This window comes from Alexandromys fortis, unplaced genomic scaffold (genome assembly GCF_014885135.2).
Source record: "Alexandromys fortis isolate MF-2015 unplaced genomic scaffold, M_Fortis_MF-2015_v1.1 scaffold_55, whole genome shotgun sequence".
NCBI classification, from domain to species: Eukaryota; Metazoa; Chordata; class Mammalia; order Rodentia; family Cricetidae; genus Alexandromys; species Alexandromys fortis.
The window spans coordinates 1,711,897-1,732,250 of NW_026067936.1; the positions used below are offsets into that span (position 1 = coordinate 1,711,897).

The 20,354-nt window shown below is 44.0% G+C and overlaps 1 long non-coding RNA gene across 1 annotated transcript in view; it reads left to right on the forward strand.

Annotated features, from left to right (window-relative positions):
- The window catches only part of LOC126504499 (uncharacterized), a 278,823-nt gene that overhangs the window by 248,951 nt on the left and 9,518 nt on the right, over window positions 1–20,354 (forward strand). Inside the window, exon 4 of the long non-coding RNA XR_007592623.1 lies at window positions 17,692–17,788. This is a non-coding gene — a long non-coding RNA (uncharacterized lncRNA). The remainder of the gene's footprint in view (window positions 1–17,691; window positions 17,789–20,354) is intronic.

Sequence of the window (20,354 nt, forward strand, 5' to 3'; positions counted from 1 at the left end):
ATCACGCTTCTTTGAAAATGGAAGCTCTGACTTGTTTCTGAATGGAAGCAGAAGAGAGAGGGGCTGGCAGGGTGACGGGGCAGCAGCTACGTGTGCTTGCATGCTGGCCCAAGGACCTGGGTTTGATCCCAAGTTCTAACAGGATAAAAGGACTTGAGAGTTCCCCCCTCCACCTGCATAGACATGGGAGGACACATGTACACCTGTACTCCCTCCACCCACACACAAATAAAATAAATTTTCATGATATATAATGGAAAACCTTTTAGACTTGAACACTACTTCAAATGAAAATCCCATGGCTTAAGTACCAGACTTAAAAACAAATCTAAGCACTGCAAAGGATTGGCCCAAATGGGATTAAATCTCACGACTTGCAGACCAGCCCTTTGGGAATCTAGTCAAGAACATTTCACAGCTGTTTCATGCTATCTTAAATTAGTTTCCAAATGTATTTACTGAACCTTAAAATATAGAAAGAAGAATACGGAAATAGTCAGGCCTTGCTTTTGGCAATGATAGAAAGTGTTTGAACTAATGGGACAGAAGAAAGAAAAGGAATTCAATCAGTTATATCTCAAAATAAATCTTGGATGTTAAGGAAGAAGCAAGGACTTTCATATGATACAGCTAGCCTTAGGGAATTTCATATTATAAACAGAAAAGTAAACAAAAGGCACAGAGGAGCCCTGGGCATCTAGAGAAATCTTCTGTGAAGGAGAGTCCAGACTTTTACATCTACTGAAAACGGACTTGATATGAGCTTGGGTGTTTCAAGAAGCCTTTGCCTGGGAACTTTACTGTGCCAGCTCTGGCTGCCTTTCTCACCTACAAGCTCATCCTCTGTGGTCTGGGTGTGTGGCAATGTGAGGACAGAGGTTTTCTTGACTGGTTCGCTGCTGATGTCACCTACACCAGGAGCTCTTCTGAGGGTAACAGAACAAGGGATGGAGGAGGAAGGAGATGGCCCATAGCATTTTCCAGCCCCTCCATTTCTCAAGCAGCAATGGGCTGTTGGTTCCAGCCTATGAATTCATGCAGCATCCCCAGGCCAGGCCTACAATGATCCTGTCTAGATTTCTGATTCCCAATATACTGAGAGGAATTCATAACTGCTATTTGTATAGTAAGCTTTATATATACAGAAACCTTAACTAGAACTCTGAACATTTGATTTTTTTCATTAAAATAATTAGTGCTTAAATATTACTTATGAGGTAAATAAATAAATATCAGAGAGTCTAGATAGGAGAAAGGAGGTGATCAGATACCAAAACTATTTACTCCCAGACTGACCCCAGAATGAAGGCAAAGAAAGCATTCATTACACAAAGCAATTTCATTTTGCCCCATCTTTAGGGAAAAGGATATTTTTAACATATGTTACAGTTGAGGAAATATGCCTGCTGATGTTGACAAAATAGTGGTTTCACCTAAGTAGCAAGTCCTATTATCCCCGCAAGTAGGAGGCGGGGCCAGGAGGTATGTAGCTCTACTCTGCCTTAAACAAGCAAATACACACGGAGAGAGGGAGAGAGGGAAGGAGGGAGAGGGAGGAAGGGGAAGAGAGAGAAAGATTTATAAACCACTGCCAATAACAACAAAATAAGACCTAGCAGAGTGGCACATGACCATAATCCCTGCATTTGAGAGCTGGTGTCAGGAGAATCTGGTGCTCAAAGCTGGTCTCAGCTACAAAGAAGTCTGAAGTTAGCCTGGTACCAGTGGAGACTAGATAGATAAATAGATGGATAAATGGATAGAAGGTAGATAGACAGACAGACAGACAGACAGATCCAACCAGCAAGCAAATCTGGATGAGTTTCTGTTTCTTATGCTACCCATGTGAAGCCCTTATTCACAGCCCACTGCCAGAGCCTGGGCTGGATTTCCCCGGCTATTCCAAGAACCCCAGAGCAGATAATAATACAACGCCTGTATTGTACGAGACCCCAGAGCTGGCAGAGTTCTGGAGAGCGACGAATGGGCCAATTTCCATTTTCATAAAGTGACTCAGAAATTCCAGATGACACACAAATGCCATTAAACCAGTGACAGGGTGGACACACCGACCACCCAAACCTCAGTCTTTAATAGCATTTCTCAGAAGGAAGTAGCGGTCCTCAAAGAAATGGCAGATTTGGGACTGAGGTAGGAAATATGCAAGATGAACCCAAATCACTTTGTAGTTCTATAAAATGGAAAATGTGTCAAAAGAACAAAAAGGCCCATGTTGGTGATACAAATAGTCTATGTGGCCAAGGTTAAGTCACAGGCCGCAGTAATGTGGCCATACTCTCCCTTCACGGGGTCTGATGAGGAAGGGATACTATGGACTCTCTTACCTCTGTGGTCTTTTGTCCTGAAATACATAGCATAATACCAATGAGGTAAGTGAAAAAAAGGAAAGGAAAAGAAAAAGGAAAGAAAGGAAAAAGTCAAAGAAAAGTCTAGAAATGGCCACAACCAAAACAAGCCTAAAGAGACACAACTATCAAGTGCCAAGTGTTCCATACATCTGGGCGTCTAAAGAATGAAAGAGCTTCAGTGGAAATTGAAGGAATCTCAATAAAGTGTTGATTTTTGATTAATGGTGGTGCATAAATATTGCAAGCAGTATGGGTATTTCTCAATCCTCCAAAAGTAGAGTACCACGTGATATGCCAACTTCTCCTAGGTGTCCATTCAAACCAGAGATTTTTACAGCAGAGTGCCTGCCGTTCATACCCTGTGATCACTCTGTGCTGTAGCCCAAATACGGAACTGGTCCAGATACCTTTTGAGACTGAATGGATAAAGAAAATGGGTCATCTCACTGTGAAAAATGCCTCAGCCAACAGAATGACGAAATCCCGCCATAGGCAGCAATGTGAGTCAATCTAGAGCACGGGATGCTGAGCGAAATTAGTGAGAGGCAGAAAGACAAACGGCTCGTGTTCTCGCTTATGCAGGCAAAGCACAAGTCAACCTGCAAAGTAGAGTTGAATAGCATTCAGTTGTGATGGGAAGGGAAGGAACCCAAAAGAAACGAAAGGGGTCAGTTAGGGACAGGGAGAGTTTCTGTAGGAGGGTGGACAGGTGCAGGATGGGTGGGTGGACATGAATAAAACACAATGCCTGCACATTTAGAAAAGCTACTCAGTGGGCCCTTTAATTCGTCCAGTGTATATAAAGCCAGACAATCCAAATACGCATGCCACTCAAGAACTGTGATAAACACATCACACTAATACAAAAACCTCTATAATGAGGGGAGCTGGGCCAAATATGAGCGTCTGCATTACCTTGAAGTAGTCTGTAAGTTTGTCATTGTTCTGAAATAGCCTGCTTAAAACAAAACGTCAGCAACAAAACATGACCTCGTGTGCCTCTGGAGGGAAAGGGAGTTCACTGTGTTCCCAGCTGCTGTGTGGATGCATCTAATCCAAGGACAGCTAGACGAAGGCATTTTACCTATGCACGGGGTATTTATACAGGGAGCTAGGAACTTCTCGCCAGCTTCGATGATTAATAGTCAGGATCAGGATGCTGCCACAGTGAGGCTATTCCAAGGATTCGGAAAATGGCTCCAGTCATCTGCCTTCTCTCTCTCCTCTCTCTGTTATGTTTAATTTATGGACTATGGATTCCAGTGTAGCCAAAGCTCACAAACAATAGTGGTTTGTTCCAAGGAAGTGGGATGCCAAGAGCACTGGGGCCCACGCTTCTCAGAAACAAAGGAGAGATGTAAGCATGGGAGGAAACGCAGGCTTTCCATGGTTGGGATGGTCTCAGATCAGATGGTACATGTGGTGACCCCACCTTCACCCCTTCCCACTTAGCCAGCGTCAAAGAGTTGTTTTAATATAATATGAAATATTCTGTGAGCACCATCAGTTAATATTGCCATAAACTTTGTAAAGCTATGGGAAACATAATTTCAAAACAAGATAAGTGGAGAACACGCCCCAAGCCTTGCGAATGCACCTGCAAGAATGTAGCTAACACTTGAAATCTTTCAAACAAAACTCCTAAAAAGTTTGGAATGGACGGAGCTAAAAGAAACATCCCTGCAAGTCTTCCCGAGGGGACTGGCAATGACTTCTGGAGCACCGAGGCCACATGTCTCTCCCAGAGGACTGAAAATGACAAATGAGGACTTTGTGGCTGACCACAGGAAGTGGAGGACTGTTTCCTAACATGGAAGAGATGTTCAGTTAGCAGCCTTGGGCCCACAGCAGCCGATACTCCAGACTGTTTTGTTTAATGAAAATACAATTGTAAGCACTGGCACAGAACAGGCTGTGGCCGATGGATGGTGTCAGCTCCTGTATCACTTCAGTTCTGATGCGTTGGAAGTACAGAAGGCACACAGTCTAAAGCGGTGGCAGGGTTCATTCAAATCCACAAAAATAGACACAAAAAAGCACAAAAGGACAGGCTGTCCAAATACACAGAAAATGGCAAGGGTGGAGGTGTGAAGACAGAGACACAAGTTTGTGTGTGTGTGTGTGTGTGTGTGTGTGTGTAGCTAGAGGGTGTGGGCCAGTGGTTAGAGCCTTCGCTGCACAAGTATGGGGGCCAGAATTCAGATAGATCTCCACAAACCCATGTAGATGCCAGGAGGGCTCATCTGCAATTCCAGCCTTGGCGTTGTAGACAGGATTCCCAGAGCCAGCTGGTTAGTAAAGCTGACCATATTGGCAAGCTTTGGGTTCGATTGAGAGACCCTACCTCAGCGAATAAGGAGGAAGAGCCACATGCACACACATGGGCATCCACACGTATACACAGATGCATTACTTCCCTCCACCCCGCCTACACACACACACACACACACACACACTGGGAAAATAGGGTAAAAAAAAAAAGAAGATATTAACTGTAAGGGATACAGAGAAACTAAAATCTTGCAACAATTCAATCATTTGACATAAATATTTTTATAATTTATTTAAATTCACTATGTGTGCATTGGAAGCGTCCGATCTCCTGGAAGTGCACAGTTGTGAGCTGCCATCTGGGTGCTGGAAATTGAACCTGGGTCTTCTAGAAGAGCAGCCAGTGCTCTTAACTGCTAAGCCATCTCTCCACTCTCCCCCCCCCCTTTTTTATTTAATGGTGGGGATTGAACTCAAGGCCTCAATCATGAACACTAGGGAGATATTTTTTAAACGATCTAATATTTCCAATATTGGAAAAGTAACCTCAGGAACTAATCTGCCTCTGTTTTGATTATATCATACTCTGTCTCTTAGGAAGCCAACCCTGATTGTTCTGGGCTTTGCGAAATACCTAGGAAGTTACCTGAGATATAAATTTTAAGTGGTCTCATACAGGATCCGAGCTCCGGTTTTTCCTTGTCCGTTTACTCGTGTGTGCTGATGGAACTCCCAGGTTGGCCTTCAGCAGTTCTGCCTACCTAAAGAAAAATGGGGTTGGGATGGGAGTTGTTTTTACTTCCAAAAAAAAAAAAAAAAACCAATCAACTTCTGTACAACTTCTAAGAGTTATCTTGCTTGAAACACTCCAGGAGCATACTGTGATCACCCAGCTGTCAGATCGTAGAGGAACTGGTAACGACAACAAAGAGGGAACGCTAGTGATCGGGGTAACACTGCACCTCATTTGTATAAGCTAAATTCCCAGATTAGAGAATAATGATATAAAACCTTGAATAATAACACACTGTCATTGCTACAGTCTGCGACCTGCTATGAGGAAAAACGGGCATGGGAGCGGGGAGTAGAGGGGAGAGAAAATGAGAAACCAGTTCTTTGAGGCAGTCTTTCCATAATGCCGACGTGGAGCCCAGTGTGGAGATTGCAAAACAAACTTTTGAATTTATTGTCAGCTGCCCTCTCCTGGGGAAGTCTAATTGACACTTCCCTGGGTCACTGTCCCTGTCCTGCCCCCTCACCTGGACCACGCCTTTCTTGTCTGATTTCCCAAACCTCACTCAGTGATCAGGTCTAGGTGAATGGCCCTCCTCCATGCTCGTCCCAGCTACCTCTCTCTCCATCTCTTCCTTCCTTTCATTTAAATAGCCTATGCAGGAAGGAAACCAGCCTGAATGCTGCCACCTGTTTGGCTTTATAGAACTTGGAGATCTGATGAGTAAGTAATGAACGAACCGGGACTTGTCCTTTCTCTTCTGTTGTATAAGAGTAGGAGGAACCCCAGGCCAGAATCCACGTGTCCCCTCTTCTCTGCAATGGTTCCCCAGCAGTAGTGACCAGGTGCTCTGTAAATGCTTTCTTACTGAACATGAATGAGCCATTAAATGGGTGCCTGGACACAGTAAATGAACGCCAACGTGAGGAGAGGGGCAATGAGGTAGAAAGACAGGAGCGACAGAGCAAAGTATCAGGTCAGGACAAGGGGGTCAGCTGTCACTGGTGCCCACAGAGCCTGTGGCTCCTTTGGAGACTGAACTCAGTTGTTTTGACAGAATCAAGGCAAAGAAAGTGAAGGAAGAGTTTGTAAAATTGACAGCCGTTCATAAACATGGACCCCACATTAGCAGCTCTTAATGGCCAGTGAAAAGTCACAGGACACAGCTGAAAATAATTCTCCTTTCTTAGAGCCCAAGGGAAAAAACAAGCCGTGAACATCTTTCTGCAATCATGTCCACATTTCCAGTAATGAGAAAACTTCAACGACTCCATTTCCTGTTTATGTAAAACTCTGCCACTGGATGCAAAAGACAAAAAAAAAAAAAAAAAAAAAAAAAAAAAAAAAAAAAAAAAAAAAAAAAAAAAATAGCTATCTTGCTGGCTTTCCCTAAGGGTAGCCAGTGAACATCAGTGTTTGCTTCAAACAGGATCCACTGGTATGACTTGTCTCCAAGGCCTAGTTTCTGGAAGCCTCGCTTCCTTGGTGCCCTGCAACCTAGCAAGGGAGGGGTTTCATTAGATTCACTCTGCTGCATGGCCAGGGGTCTGGGAAAGCCTTGGTTAAATTTGGACATCGGGCTTGAGTCGGTGACATGTGACCTTGGTGGTTCAGCCTTCTGTAGCTGGCTTGCCTGACCCGAGACCTTTTTCGAGATCTCTTTTGTAATGACCCAAGACAGGATTACAAGGCATTTGTTTGCCTGTCTTCTGGGGGCAAATGCCAGAACTCTGCCTTTGTTCAGACCGAGTCCTTGTTCTGCCAACACTTCGTGGTGATCTTATCACTGAAAGCTGGCCTTTGTTAAGCTGACTCTGTCCTTCAGTGGTGGGGGACAGCGTGTAATTCCGCCTCTGGTCATCAGTTTGTGACGGGAATTTTATCATCTGCATACTTTGGCTCACTGTGCCTAGACTGAGGACTCTTGCCAAGGATGCACATCTGAAGAGTCTGTCTTCACTGATTGTTCTGAAATAATCTTATACGTACGCCATGTTCATCACAGACTCCTCCCCTCATCCATATATTAAAGGAATGTGGACATTTTTTTCCCTGTATCAAATTCAGGGCCTTGCACATACAAGCCAGGGGCACTAACACTTAGCCACATCGCATCCATTTTGAGACAGCATCTCAAAGGTGACCCAGGCTGTCCTTGAACTCAGCCTCCTGGATGCCAGAATCATAGGGGTACGCCGCCACACATGGCTTTCTGAACTTAGAGAGAAAGCTGCCGAAATGACGCTCCTTTTAGTTATTGTACATTTCCTCACATTAAGAATGTTTCTTAACCAGGTGATGGTGCCTTTAAGGGGGCAGAGGCAGGCGGATCTCTGTGAGTTCAAGGTCAGCTTGGTCTACAGAGTGAGTTCCAGGACGACCAAGTCTACACAGTGAAATCCTGTCTCGAAAAACAAAACAACAACAGCAACAAGTTTCCTTATAAAATACAAATACAATGTCTAATACAAGGAAACTCTGATGGCTCTGGTTATTTAGTCTGGCAATTCTGAGGATTGGGCAGAGGGCTTCACACATGCTAAGTAAGAGTTCTACCCTGTTTACTTTCTTATTTAAGTCAAGCTTTCCCATCTTCCCTCCTCTGGGATCCAATATGGACCGCATTCTGCCCTTGGTTCTCATGCTCCATTCATAAAAAGGACTCCCGAGTCTCTTTTCATCTTGACCCTTGTGCTTTTGAAGAGCAGTGGAGTGTTGTGCTCAGCCTGGGCCATCCTGCAACTGTTTGGCGGTTGGATTCACAAAGAGTGTTGGGCATCACAGACACAATGCTGTCTTTCTCTCCACGTCACGCCAAGAGTCACGGGATGTCTGGTTCCTGAATGGTCATGTGACCTTGCACACATTCTTAAAGGTACACCATCAAACTGTCATCACTGTTATTGTGTTATTGTGGGGAACAAATGGTGGTCTTCTGAACATATCATGATATCTGTATATATAATATTGCTATTCTTCTGCCAAGAACTTTCCTCACTCATTCATTTTTTTATCTTCCTTTTCAACATAAATATGTAGTCTTTATCAGTTCTTATGACCCTTATTTGTGGGTTAGAAATAATAATCATTTATTTAGGTACTCAAATTTTGATTTGAGTAAAAAAATCAAGTTTTTTAAATGACATTTTGATATATCTAATTATTCTTTGAGCATTTCTTTTCTTTGGGAAATGTTATGATTTAGATATGAAGTGTATCCCCAAAAGGCTTGTGTGTTAAAGCTTTGCTTCCCAGCTCACTGTACCACTGAAAAGTCTGTGAAAGGGTTAAGAGGCCACCCAACTTTATCAGTGAGTGAGTCCACTCGTGAGTTTATAGCCGAATGAACTCTTAGGTGGGGGATAACCTGAAGAAAATGGGTCACTAGGACTTTACCTTTGAAGGATACTCTTCCTTTAATGTCCTCTCTCTCTTTCTCTCTCCTATGCATACACACACACTCCCCCTTTCTCCTTCCTCCTTCTCCTCCCTTCTCACTTATAAGTACATATTCTCCCTTCTTTTTCACACACACATGCTCTCATTCACAGGCATTCTCTCTCCCTTGCCCCCTCCCCACCATGAGATGGACAACTTTGCTCCCTTACCTTGGAGATAAAAGAATATGGTGTATATGCTCCTATTGATGGTTTCAGTGTCCCAAGAAATTGTCAGTGGGCAGAGTCAAGGAAAACCTCGATGTACACAAATATACACACAAAGAATTTTGTATTTATTTGGTTTTGTGCATATACCTTCGTTTCTAATCCAAGACGTAAGCCCTCAAAATCAAACTGTTTCTCATGTTTAGAAAATAATCATAAATAAACAATAAAATCCCATACTATGTACATTTAGAAACATTTTAACATATCAAGAAAAAAAGAAAATCAGTTAAATTTGACTAGAGAAAACATCCATCTACTGAGAGATTTAATGGTTTATAATCTATAACCAGACAAAGCTTCAGTTTTGGAGGTTGGTAATCCAAATATATTTTGTCAGCCCTGGTGAAGATGGCTTTCTCATGCAAAGGCACTTACCATAATCAAAAGGGGAAATAGTCTCATGGAACTTTATGAATCATGTTAAAATTTCAAGTAAAATAAAATGTTAAGAATAACCAAGACAATACTTTGAAAAACCAGAGAATGCTTATCCTATTAAATATCAAGGCATGTTTTGAACTTTAAAAAAAATCAAAGCAGGAGAAGACAAGCAAAAGAATACCAAGAGGGCCACAGAACAGATTGTGTTAAAAAGCAGAACATGTGCACAAGAGAGATTCCTACCCGATTTGAACGTTACAGTAAAGGGCACAGGGAAAGCCGCCTACACATCTGGTAAGTTTGCAAGACAAAACACAGGATATAAAAATAAAACTTTAATTCATAAAAGAATGGTACAATAACGAAACAAAAATTCTTCACCTATAACTCTATACAAACAGTAAAGAGTGTTCAGACAACTCACAAACAAACTGACAACGCACATGAAGAATGAAATGAGGGAGGGGAACGTAAGTAATCATTAAAATTACAGGGGGGAGCGGCGTGTAGTGTCCAGCGATCAAAGAAAATGCAAGTCAAAATGGAAAAGAATTCTTCCCACTCAACAGACAGGTGCTGAGTTACAAGTTTCATGGACAACACCGGCAAACACTTGACTCTGGCTATCAAAGGCAGAAGGTAAATGGACATAATCTTTTTCCATTAAAACCTGCTCTTATTCATTAAAAAGAAAGCCATGGGTCTCGGCAACTCTGCTTGCAATCACTGCTCTGGAGAATCCCATGCAATACTCACAGAAATGCCTGGAATGTTGTAAACCGAAGACTTGCTTGACCTAAAGAAATATTGTAAAATGTCATCCATATGGAATTTACAACCAAATCTTATGGAAAGTTATCTTGTATACATCTCTAGGATGCAGTGTAAAGGAGGAAACAATTTAGAATGAAAATATAATACTCTAGGTTTAAAGAAAGAGAGAAAGCAACAGCTAACAGATTTTATTGTGCAAATGAATGTAAATATTTCAGTGCAAATATTTCAAATTCACTTTCCCCGGCATTAGAATGCCGGAATGGATGGAGGTGCATTAAAATCAAGTTGCCTGTGAATACCGGGTGTGTATGACACCCGGTAAGGGCTTTAAATTGAGTGGAAGTCGCCAGTGTAAAGGAAACTAATATATAGAGCTCTCCCATCAAATGCCAATGTCAGTGTAGTTCTAATGAAGGGCTGAGAAAGAAGAGAGAGCAAAGGATTGTTCAAGGAAGGTTTAGATATTGCAGCCATTTCTTTAAAAAGAAAATGCAGACTTTACCATTGTTGGGCTATTTCCTTTGCCGTCTATTAAAGATCTGCACACTGCAAAGTGAGGAACGAAGCCATTCAAAAGCAAAGGTCCGTCTACCACAGCTCTGCGCTACACTGCTGCCCCTCTTGGCCCATGCCCTTTCATTTCTGAATGCAACCCAGATTCTCCACCATTAGCACCTGCTCTCCAGGAATTGCTCTAGAATTTCATACAATTGTCCAAAAGAATTAAAAAAAAAAGCCAAAATGGATGTAATGGCATGCACCTGTGATCCAAGCACTTGGCAAGAGGATTGCTTCAGGTTGGAAGCCAGCCTGGGTAACACAGTGAGTTCCAGGCCAGCTAACGCTACACAGTGAGACCCTTTCAAAAAGTATAAATCGGTTGAAAAGGTAATAGTTTGGGCCAGTGAGATGACTCAGCAGATTAAAGCACTGGACTGTATTAGCCACGCCTCTGAGCTCCGCCCCTGGAACCCAAAGTGAAGGAGAACCTGCTCTCAACAGTTTTCCTCTGACTTCCATACGTGCACCATGCGTGTATGTGCCTGCACTCACATAGAATACACACATACACACTGCCTCAAACACAAGCTTTGCATCCCAGAGGCAGACAACCAGGTGTCTTTTTCTCATAATGCACAGTTTAGTAATCACACATCAGGGAAAGGACTAACCCAGCAATCTAACAACCTGACGATCTAGCTCTAAGAGATGCCATCAACGTCAAGAGGCAGAGTTCACTCACAGGCAGCAGGCAGAGGAGGCACAAGCAGGTCACAGTTCAGTTGTTCAGGGCACAGCAGGCCACCCTGGTGGCAGAGGGACAGTGATTGGGTGCTGGTTCTGTATCAGATTCTCCTTGAGAGCAATGGGGGCTAGCTGGTGACAGCCTCAGTTGTGTTTGACCAGGGTAGGGGACAGTCAAATGTCACCAATGTCAGAGCCAGGCCAGAGGCAAGAGGTCCTGGGAGATGTGGTCACTGAAAGGGTCCCTTGTTGTGACTATTGGTGGCTTGTGTGTGTTGAGGTAAATTGGACACTGCCATCGGCTGAGTTGCCTGAAGGCTAAGATTCTGTGGTCCTCTAGAGGCTGTCTTATTCTTGCAGACTTTTTGGTCCATGCTTTTGATTGGCGCAGGCTGTGGGCTCCCAGCTTTGCCAGTTATACCCAGCTCCCTTCTGCTGTCAGCACATTCTAAGGTCAGGACCTTGAGCTGTGGTACCTCTTTGTTGGGTTTTTTTTTATGTGTTCATTATACATACTAATGAGTGTTTTTTTAAATAACTCTTAAAACAGGTTTACACATTGCTTCATTAGGCGCTTCTCCAGTCAACCCATACATTCTATGATGGACACACAGACATTTTTATTCTCACCTGTGCGCTGACAAACTCGAGACCATGGGTGAGCTACCTCTGAAGTTGGAGTTAGAAGAATGTAGGTACATAGTCAGGAAAAATGTAGGTAGGCTCCCTGAGAGATGGCCACTACTTGTGGCCCATAAAACCACAAGCAAAATTGTTGGGAAGCCATAGGGGCCAATAGGGGAAGAGGAGGTTCCAAGCTAGCTAGCTGTTCAATAAACTACCAGCCTTAGGCTTTGCCCACCCCAAGTGTGGAAAGCTATAACCCCACCTCACCCCCCCTTTTTTTGTCTTTCCTGGTCATTCAATTCCTTCTTGGTGCCAGAGGATAAATTCAGCAATCCCCTGGACAACTGTTGTCCCCGCCTTACGTATCTTGGTGGCTCTTCTCTAGGATTTGAGAAGTCCTCGAAGCCACATACTCGATGGGAAATCACAAAAGCAAACTCAGAAGCAGCTGTGACCTGTCTTGTACACCAAGGGCCCCTTTGCCTTCAGAGTAAAGGGGACACTCTAACCTCAAGCAGCCTTAGCTACCATCTCCAGCAGGAGGAAAGGCAGGGACTCTGGTTCTGAAAGGATGCGGCGTTTTGATCATTATTGACTGGAAGGTTTCAACCTGGAGCACCAGGGTGGCAGCTTTCTGAGTGAAATGATCAGGTGAAAGGCATCCCAAGGCGCCGACAATCTTCTGAGGGAGAAAAGATGGGCGAGCAAAGATGATTCACGTGATCCACCTGGGAAAGGGGCTTCTAAAGAAAAAGAAGTGTTCTGAAGCTGCCTGTTTCCGTTTAGTTCGGATTCAAACTGTGAACTTTGAAGCAAAAGAAGCCTAGGATCGGGGCAGCCTGTGGAGACCACTCGGCTTCTCAAGCTCGGACCCCATCTAAGGACTTCGGGATGCAGGTGAGGCAAACACCATCCAGAGCCGGGTGGGGTGAGGGTGGAAAACGCAAGGAGCTTGAGAGCAGGGCTTGTGGGATAAACAGAGGAAGCCCAAGGGCAGCCAAAGGCAGCCAGGAGAGGCATTAGCCTGGCGAGAGCAGATGCCTCACAGAGCAAACAAAGCCCAGGGAAGCTTTTACAGCTCAGTCAGCACAAGCTTTGTCATCTATGTTACTGCCTACCAGAAGGGGAGAAGGGCTGACAGACATCTTCAAACGCCGCATCCAAGAAATCAATTTGGTGTTCAACCATCACCTGTTAGGCATTCTAAATGAACATGACTAAATTTGGTTTATAATGGTTGAATGCCACTTTATAGATGGCTCAGTAACTTCCCAGGCACAAGGCAATGACAGGCTCAGATGACAGATAAACCAAGTCTGACGGCACTGTCTGACTAGCCCATTGTGGCGCTTTTGTTAGCGTCAGTGTTTATCAGGAAAGGGAAAATCAGAAAAATGGGAGCCTGGTTCTGAAGCACCTGCTGCCCTATGAAGGCAGGCCTGAGGGAGCCATGGGAGGGCCACTCTCCTTTGTCTCCATCTGACTCTTCAGTGTGACATCTTTTGCATTCATTTTGGGAAAATGCAGACACTTAAGGAAACATTGAAGATATGGGAAAAAGAATTGCACGTGTGTTTGTCAATTGGACTGAAACAGGTGCCAATTTGTCCACATTTGTCACATCCAAATGGCACAGGAAACCATAAAACCCTTCCCAGACCTGGTCCTGTCTCCTAAGAGGTGATCATGGTTTCCTAGTTGCAATGTGGCATTCACATTTGTATTAATATGTGGGAAGACTTCCCTTCTTAATCAACCATCAGGGGTCCTGAGATGGCTTGTTGAGGTTGTTTGGTTGCAGTTCTTCGCCTCTGTCCTGTGTTTTGCAGAGCCAGGAATCAAACCCGGGGCATGACTTCTAAAATCGCTGTTTTGTTTATCCTTAGAGGATCTTCATCTTTTAGCTAACGAATAAATCAGTTAGCTAAACACGTTTGAAATTACTTGGATACCAATTTTTATTACCGGTTCCATTTATTCTTTTGTGTCCTCTTTGTCTTCATCCCTTGGTCGTATGATTAGATTTCTCTCTACTCCTTCCCTGCAGATCGTGTTTTGCTCTGGTTAATGCGCTGTTGGAACTCAGCGTACCTGCATGAAAAGTCTTAGCTGAGAACAGGCCAGGGAAACAGCATTGCTATGTCTTGCAGTTAGTGCTGTGGAGGTGTTTCGGTCCTGGCCTCCTTCCTTTAACTGTCTTCGCTCATTTCTACAGTGAGCGATGACCCTGCCCCTTCTCAGACGTCTGCTCTTCTTCCCCAACAGCTGGAAACCCTTGTCGGATTCAGCATCTGCTGTGGCAATGGGGTCACCACAGTCCTTCTGGGGTTAAGGAATCCAGGTGCTTCTAGCCAATAGGAACTCTCCTGTCTCTCTCGTTTAGGTTAAAAGTGTATTAAGACACCTTTGTTTCCGTAATGGCAAACATTTCTATGACTTATAGCAGAGAGGTAGCAGCATAGCTCAGTTTCCTGGTAGGAATCAGAGATGTTTTAAAGCAGTTCCTGTAAATTAAATGTATGTGTGCAAGAGTCTGTGTGTGTGTCTCTGTCTGTGTATCTATGTGTGTATGTGTGTCTGTGTGTATATCTGTAAGTGTATGTGTGTCTGTGTGTAGTCTGTGTGTGTTTCTGTGTGTGACTGTTGTGTGTGTGTCTATGTGTGTCTGTGTATGCCTATGTGTCTATCTATGTGTGTCTGTGTGTAGGTTGTGTGCGCTTATCTGTGTGTGTGTTTCTATCTGTGTGTGACAGTGTGTCTGTCTGTGTCTCTGTGTGTGTGTTTCTATCTGTATGTGACAGTGTGTCTGTCTCTGTCTGTGTGTGTGTCTGTGTGTTTCTATCTGTATGTGACAGTGTATCTGTCTGTGTCTGTGTGTTTCTATCTGTGTGTGACAGTGTGTCTGTCTGTACCTCTCTGTGTGTGTCTGTGTCACGAATAAACACAGGTCACTTTTCAGTCCCGCCTGCCTCCCTCAGTCCCAGCGCTCACCTCTGACCGAGCCATAATTACGGTCTGACTTCATAATTGCATTTTCCTGTTTTATGCGATAGCTTTGCTGCTTATATTAATTATGAAACAAAGTTTATTTTTTCTGTGATTTTTTGAACCATAAGTGATTGAAATAATTACCGGTTGGAGCAATCGCTTACTTTCTCTTTGGGGCTTAAGGACCAGCTGTCAGCCTGCAGTCAGCCCTTATGGTTGGCCGAGGCCGGGTTGCCAGGTTACAAGGAAACACTCTTGAGTTATGATGTGTCAAGCGAAGTTGCAGTTTGCTATCTGTAGAGGCAATTTGGGTCAAATTCTATCACCCAAATATGAAACACATTCAGGCCAAGTTTATTAATTTACCGTTGGTCATGCAAATCTAGGTAATGGTGAATTTGCTTGGTTCAAGGGGCCATGGCTCGCTGGCTCTTGGGAGACTGTCACCCAGATGGATGGAGCCATTTGGTTCTATTTCTTGCTGCAGTTCTTACTGACTCATACCAGTGTTGATCTGCGTTTGAGTGTTTTTCAAATTTCCTGCTGATATTATTGTGCTAGGATGATATTCTGCATAAGCGCACTTTTATGTGTTTTATAGAATATGTATCAAAGGGTGAAAATATATAATTTTCCTATTAACATACTTCTATTATATTTATATTACATATTAATAATTTATATTGATATAGACAATAGTATATTGATTATATATTATTATAGATGTAACATAGATTACATATACTTATGTATTAGTATTCATATAAAGATTTTGAAAATATTATCAATTACTACATACACACACACACACAGAAGTCCAGCAAGGACCATGGATGTAGCAATAATAGGAATGGCTGCCTGTGTCTTGGGACCCCATACTTGGCCCAGAAACAGCCCCGTTGTAACTGCTAGAGTCTGCTACTGGGTTGTTTCTCAGGGAAATACTCCCACATCTCAGGCCTCAATGTACTCACAAGTAAAGAAGAAAAGGAGCCTCTCTTCAGATCCTACAAAGACACCTTTCAACATCAAAGAACACAGCTTTGAGTTAAGGCTAGTGCTGGGTCTCAGGCTGTTCAGATATCCAGAAAGACCTAACCCTGGATCATCTAGGAGTGCTTCCGGCAGTTAGGGAAAAGCCAGCATTCCTTAGGAACCTGTGAAGCTGGTTCCCATCTGCCAACAGGAGTCATTTCCCTTATGTATGGTAGAAGGGGCATTTGGTTGCCTGTGACACCTATCAGCACATCAAAGCCTATGTGGCCTCCAGGATCACAAGGACCTGCGACATATTTCAAAGTCCATGATAGCATCCTAGCCTTTCTTACCTCCTCCTCTACCCTAAACTCCCTTCAGCTCTCAGGCTTCCCTTTCCCAGCTATTCACCCTTCTTTTAACCTGGGTATACTCGCTATCCTGTCTGTCCGTCCCTTCATCTGCCCATTTATCCATCCATCCATCCATCCATCCATCCATCCATCTACTTATCTATCCATCTATCTGTCTGTCTGTCTATCTATCCATCCATCCATAGCAGCACTTGCTATCCCTTACTTGTGGATGGACACTTTATTGGAGAAGACCAAGCATATGTGAAAGGGACTAAATTTGAAGGCATTTACAGTATGTCGAATAAGACAGAGAGTGGTTAAGACCATAACCTAGACTAGTGCTTATATGCAAGGCCCTGTGTTCAACCCCCCCCCCCGGACTCCTTCCCGCATGAAAGTTTATGTAAGTCATACTGCCATCGAAACACCTCCTAAGGTAACAACTTTGTGTCTTTTTCAGATGGTATATATTAGTCACGAATATATTTATTACTTATTTATTTGTATGTACTATGACATGTATGTAAGTCAGAGAATTCATATTCTAGGTGGCTTGCCGTTTGTTTCTGTCACCATTATTTCAGTGCTAAAATTGTCGTTCTTTTGGCCACTGAGCTGTCCTTGAAGCTGGCTCCTTTAGCAGGCTGGCAGGCATTCTCTATGTCCCTTGTCCCTTTTGGCTCTGCCAGCCTGATCCTTGATGACAGCAACACTGAAATGTTTCTTCAGGCAACGATTTTCTCTGCGCTGTGCTTTTGCCGTTAAACCTACCTCCAGTAATAATAGCATTTTATGTATTAAACCCTTTTAATGTTAAGCAATTTGTGTGCAATTCATTCATTCATTTCAACTGTCCATGTCTGAGAAAGGAGTGGAAGAGTCACAGCCGCTCCCTCCAAAGATTATATGGATTACATGCCTGGATTTGAATGCAAAATAATCTAACTCCAAACATAATTCTGAGCCTCCATGCTTGACACTCTTTAGTGTCTACATCATGGATCAGCAGTCCACATTCCCACACCATGCTACATGCCAAGGGCACGTAAGAAGGCTCAGCCCTCTATGATATATGGCCTGCAACCCTGCTGCAGAAAGGAGTCTGGGCATGCTGGGGAGAGGTGGGTCACTGAGTGCTGTGTGGTTTGGAAGAAAATGACCCCTGTAGGGAGGGGCACTATGAGGAGGTGCTGAGTGGGTATGGCTTTGTTGGAGGAAGTATGTCACTGTAGGGGCGGGCTTTGAGGTCTCCTATGCTCAAGTTACACCCACTGACACAGTTCACTTCCTGTTGCCTGTAGATGAAGATATAGAACTCTCGGCTCCTTCTCCAGCACCATGTCTGCCTGCATGCTGCCACGTCCCACCGTGATGATGATGGATTAAACCTCTGAAACTGTAAGTTACCCTTAATTAAATGTTTTTCTTTATAAGAGTTGTCATTGTTATCCTGTTTCTCCGCAGCAATACAAGACCCTAACTAAGACAAGCAGCCTTTGCTATTCCCTTCTGTGCCTTGGTCTGTGTTGGAAGCTATGATACCTAGGAAATCTCCCGCCTGCAGTCCCATCCCCTGGAGGGATTGCTCCACATTTTAGACTCCTGCTAGAGCCACCTTTGTCCATCTTAAACTACTAAGGAAGACACGTGACATTTATCACCTCTTCCTTTGTGCATCTCTGCTTGTGTCCAGGAGCCACAGTTATAGGACTCTTCAGAAATCATGTCACAGAAATCACCTCTCCTGAAGCAAAAAGTACACTGGGGTGGAGAGTTATGGGGCTGAGTCACTCATGAATACTTTCCAGATGCAAGCGTCTGGTAGACGCACACCAGATACACATGAGCCCTCTATGAACACAAGAGACCAGCCAGACCTGTCAGCTCTCTGATGGTGCTGGTCAGCGGACATAAAGGCTGTGATTTCGATATTTTTCTGATGTCAAAATCTGAGTGACTTAGTGGTCCAGTGTCTCTGCTTTGCAAGGTGACTTTTCTGTGTGGTTCAGTGCCCCCTCCACTGGCTTCATCCCTCAGAGACTGAGGCAATTCATTATCCATTTATGCAACAGTACTGGCTTGAGGGTGCCCGGCTCTTGTTAAATGATACAGTTTAGGTTTTGCCAGCCAAGTTGGATGTCAAGGACCAGCTTGCATTGCAACTCATTCTGCAGAAGATTTGGGGTAACCCAGGCACAGTTAGGTTTCACTTAGCATACAGAATGGAGATTGCAGAGAGATGGGGCAGGGAGTCCTTGCTGAAGAAAGTCTGAACTGAACACAAACAGTACAGCCACACATACAAGAATGGGGGATGGTCTTAGAGTTCAGCAGTCCCCTCTCTGCATCCAAAACTGAGAGACCTAGGTAGTGGATGAGGCAATTTCCTGAGCTATGTGACCCTGAGATAAGGCCATGGCCCTCAGAGTCGGGAGTCGCCTGTGGACACTGCACCTCCATTCCCCTGCAAGCTCAAGAACTGCTAAATACCAGAGTAGCTGTCTAGAAAACCAACAGTCGCCGTTTTTCATGGGGTTTACATTTTAATGTATTTTACTTTTAGTTATTTTTAGTTTGTTTTCTGGACGTTTTGTTTTTATTGTTGCTTTTTGTGCAGGGTCTCATTATGTAACCCAGGCTGGCTTTGAACTCAGCATCCTTTTCATCTTTCTTCTTCAGTCTCCCAAGTACTAAGAGTGTAGGTGTCCACCACACCCAGCAACATACTTCACATTTTAACTAACATACCACTGTTTATATTTATGTGATGCAGTGTGACATCCCACGCATGTGTGTCCACAGTGTGCACTATTCAGGTCCAACCTCCTTTAGACATCTAGCCCATTTTCCTATTTCCCCAGCCTCTATTATTCACTATTCTACATTTAGGTAGAGTTTTTTTTTTCTTTTTAACTTCCAAATACGAGAGAGAACATATGGTATTTGTCTCTGTAACTAGCTAGTTTTTCTCACCACAGTATCCTCTGGTCCCATCCACTTTGCTTGCAAGTGACAAGATTTCATTCTTTGCGGCTTAATAAAACTCCGCTGTGTACACAGAACATATTTTCCCTATTTGTCTGCCTGGGACTGTGAGTCTTAATGCCCCAGCAATACACACAGCAGATGCTTAAGACAATGCTGTTCATGGCGTGTGTTTCTGCAGTTCTTAAAACCCTTGAAGGCCCTGCCTCATCACGACTCCCTCCAGGTAGCTTTTCTTGTCCTGTGTTTTTCTACAGCCCTGTCTTTCCCACGCAACACTTGGTACACTTGGTACACTTGGTACACTTGGTTAAACTGGCCTGCTATGCTGTTGTTTGCTTCTATTCCCCTGGTGAGTCAGCCATCAGTGAGAAGGCGCTATCCCCGCCTTTCTGTACTGCTTAGCACCGTGCCTGACTTACCTATGGTATTTAATGCCATCGACTGGATAAATAGATCAGTTCATAACAATACTCGGTCTTATGTAAATATCTGCATCTTCTTATTCAGCCTCCTTAAGCCTCTGCGAGGGAGACGGGGCAGCTCTTCAGGCCCTTGCAGCTGGGACAGTTCAAGTCTAAAAGCATTAAGGCGAGCAGGCAAAATTGCGTAGGTCTGAAGCGAAGCCGCCTGCTGTCAAAGGCTTTGTTCCTACTGCAGAATCCTCTGCCTTGGCTGCCTGATACACAGACATGCTCTTCCTCCCTAGGTACCCCTTCACGAGTCTCTCCCCAGATGCTAATTGCGTGGCTGTACCCCAGCTTCCTTCTGTTGACTGCCACAGAGGTTCCCCAGCCCCACACTGTGGCGGTCCTCCTCATGGACACGACAGTTGACAGATGAGTGAAACTTGCCACCCGCAAACATCACCTTTACTTGGTTCCTTTGCCCTACGTTTTTCTATAGGAGCACAGATGTTTGTGTAGAGACTGGTACAGCTGAGAAGTATGTATGTACAGGCTGGAGGTGTGTTTCGTGC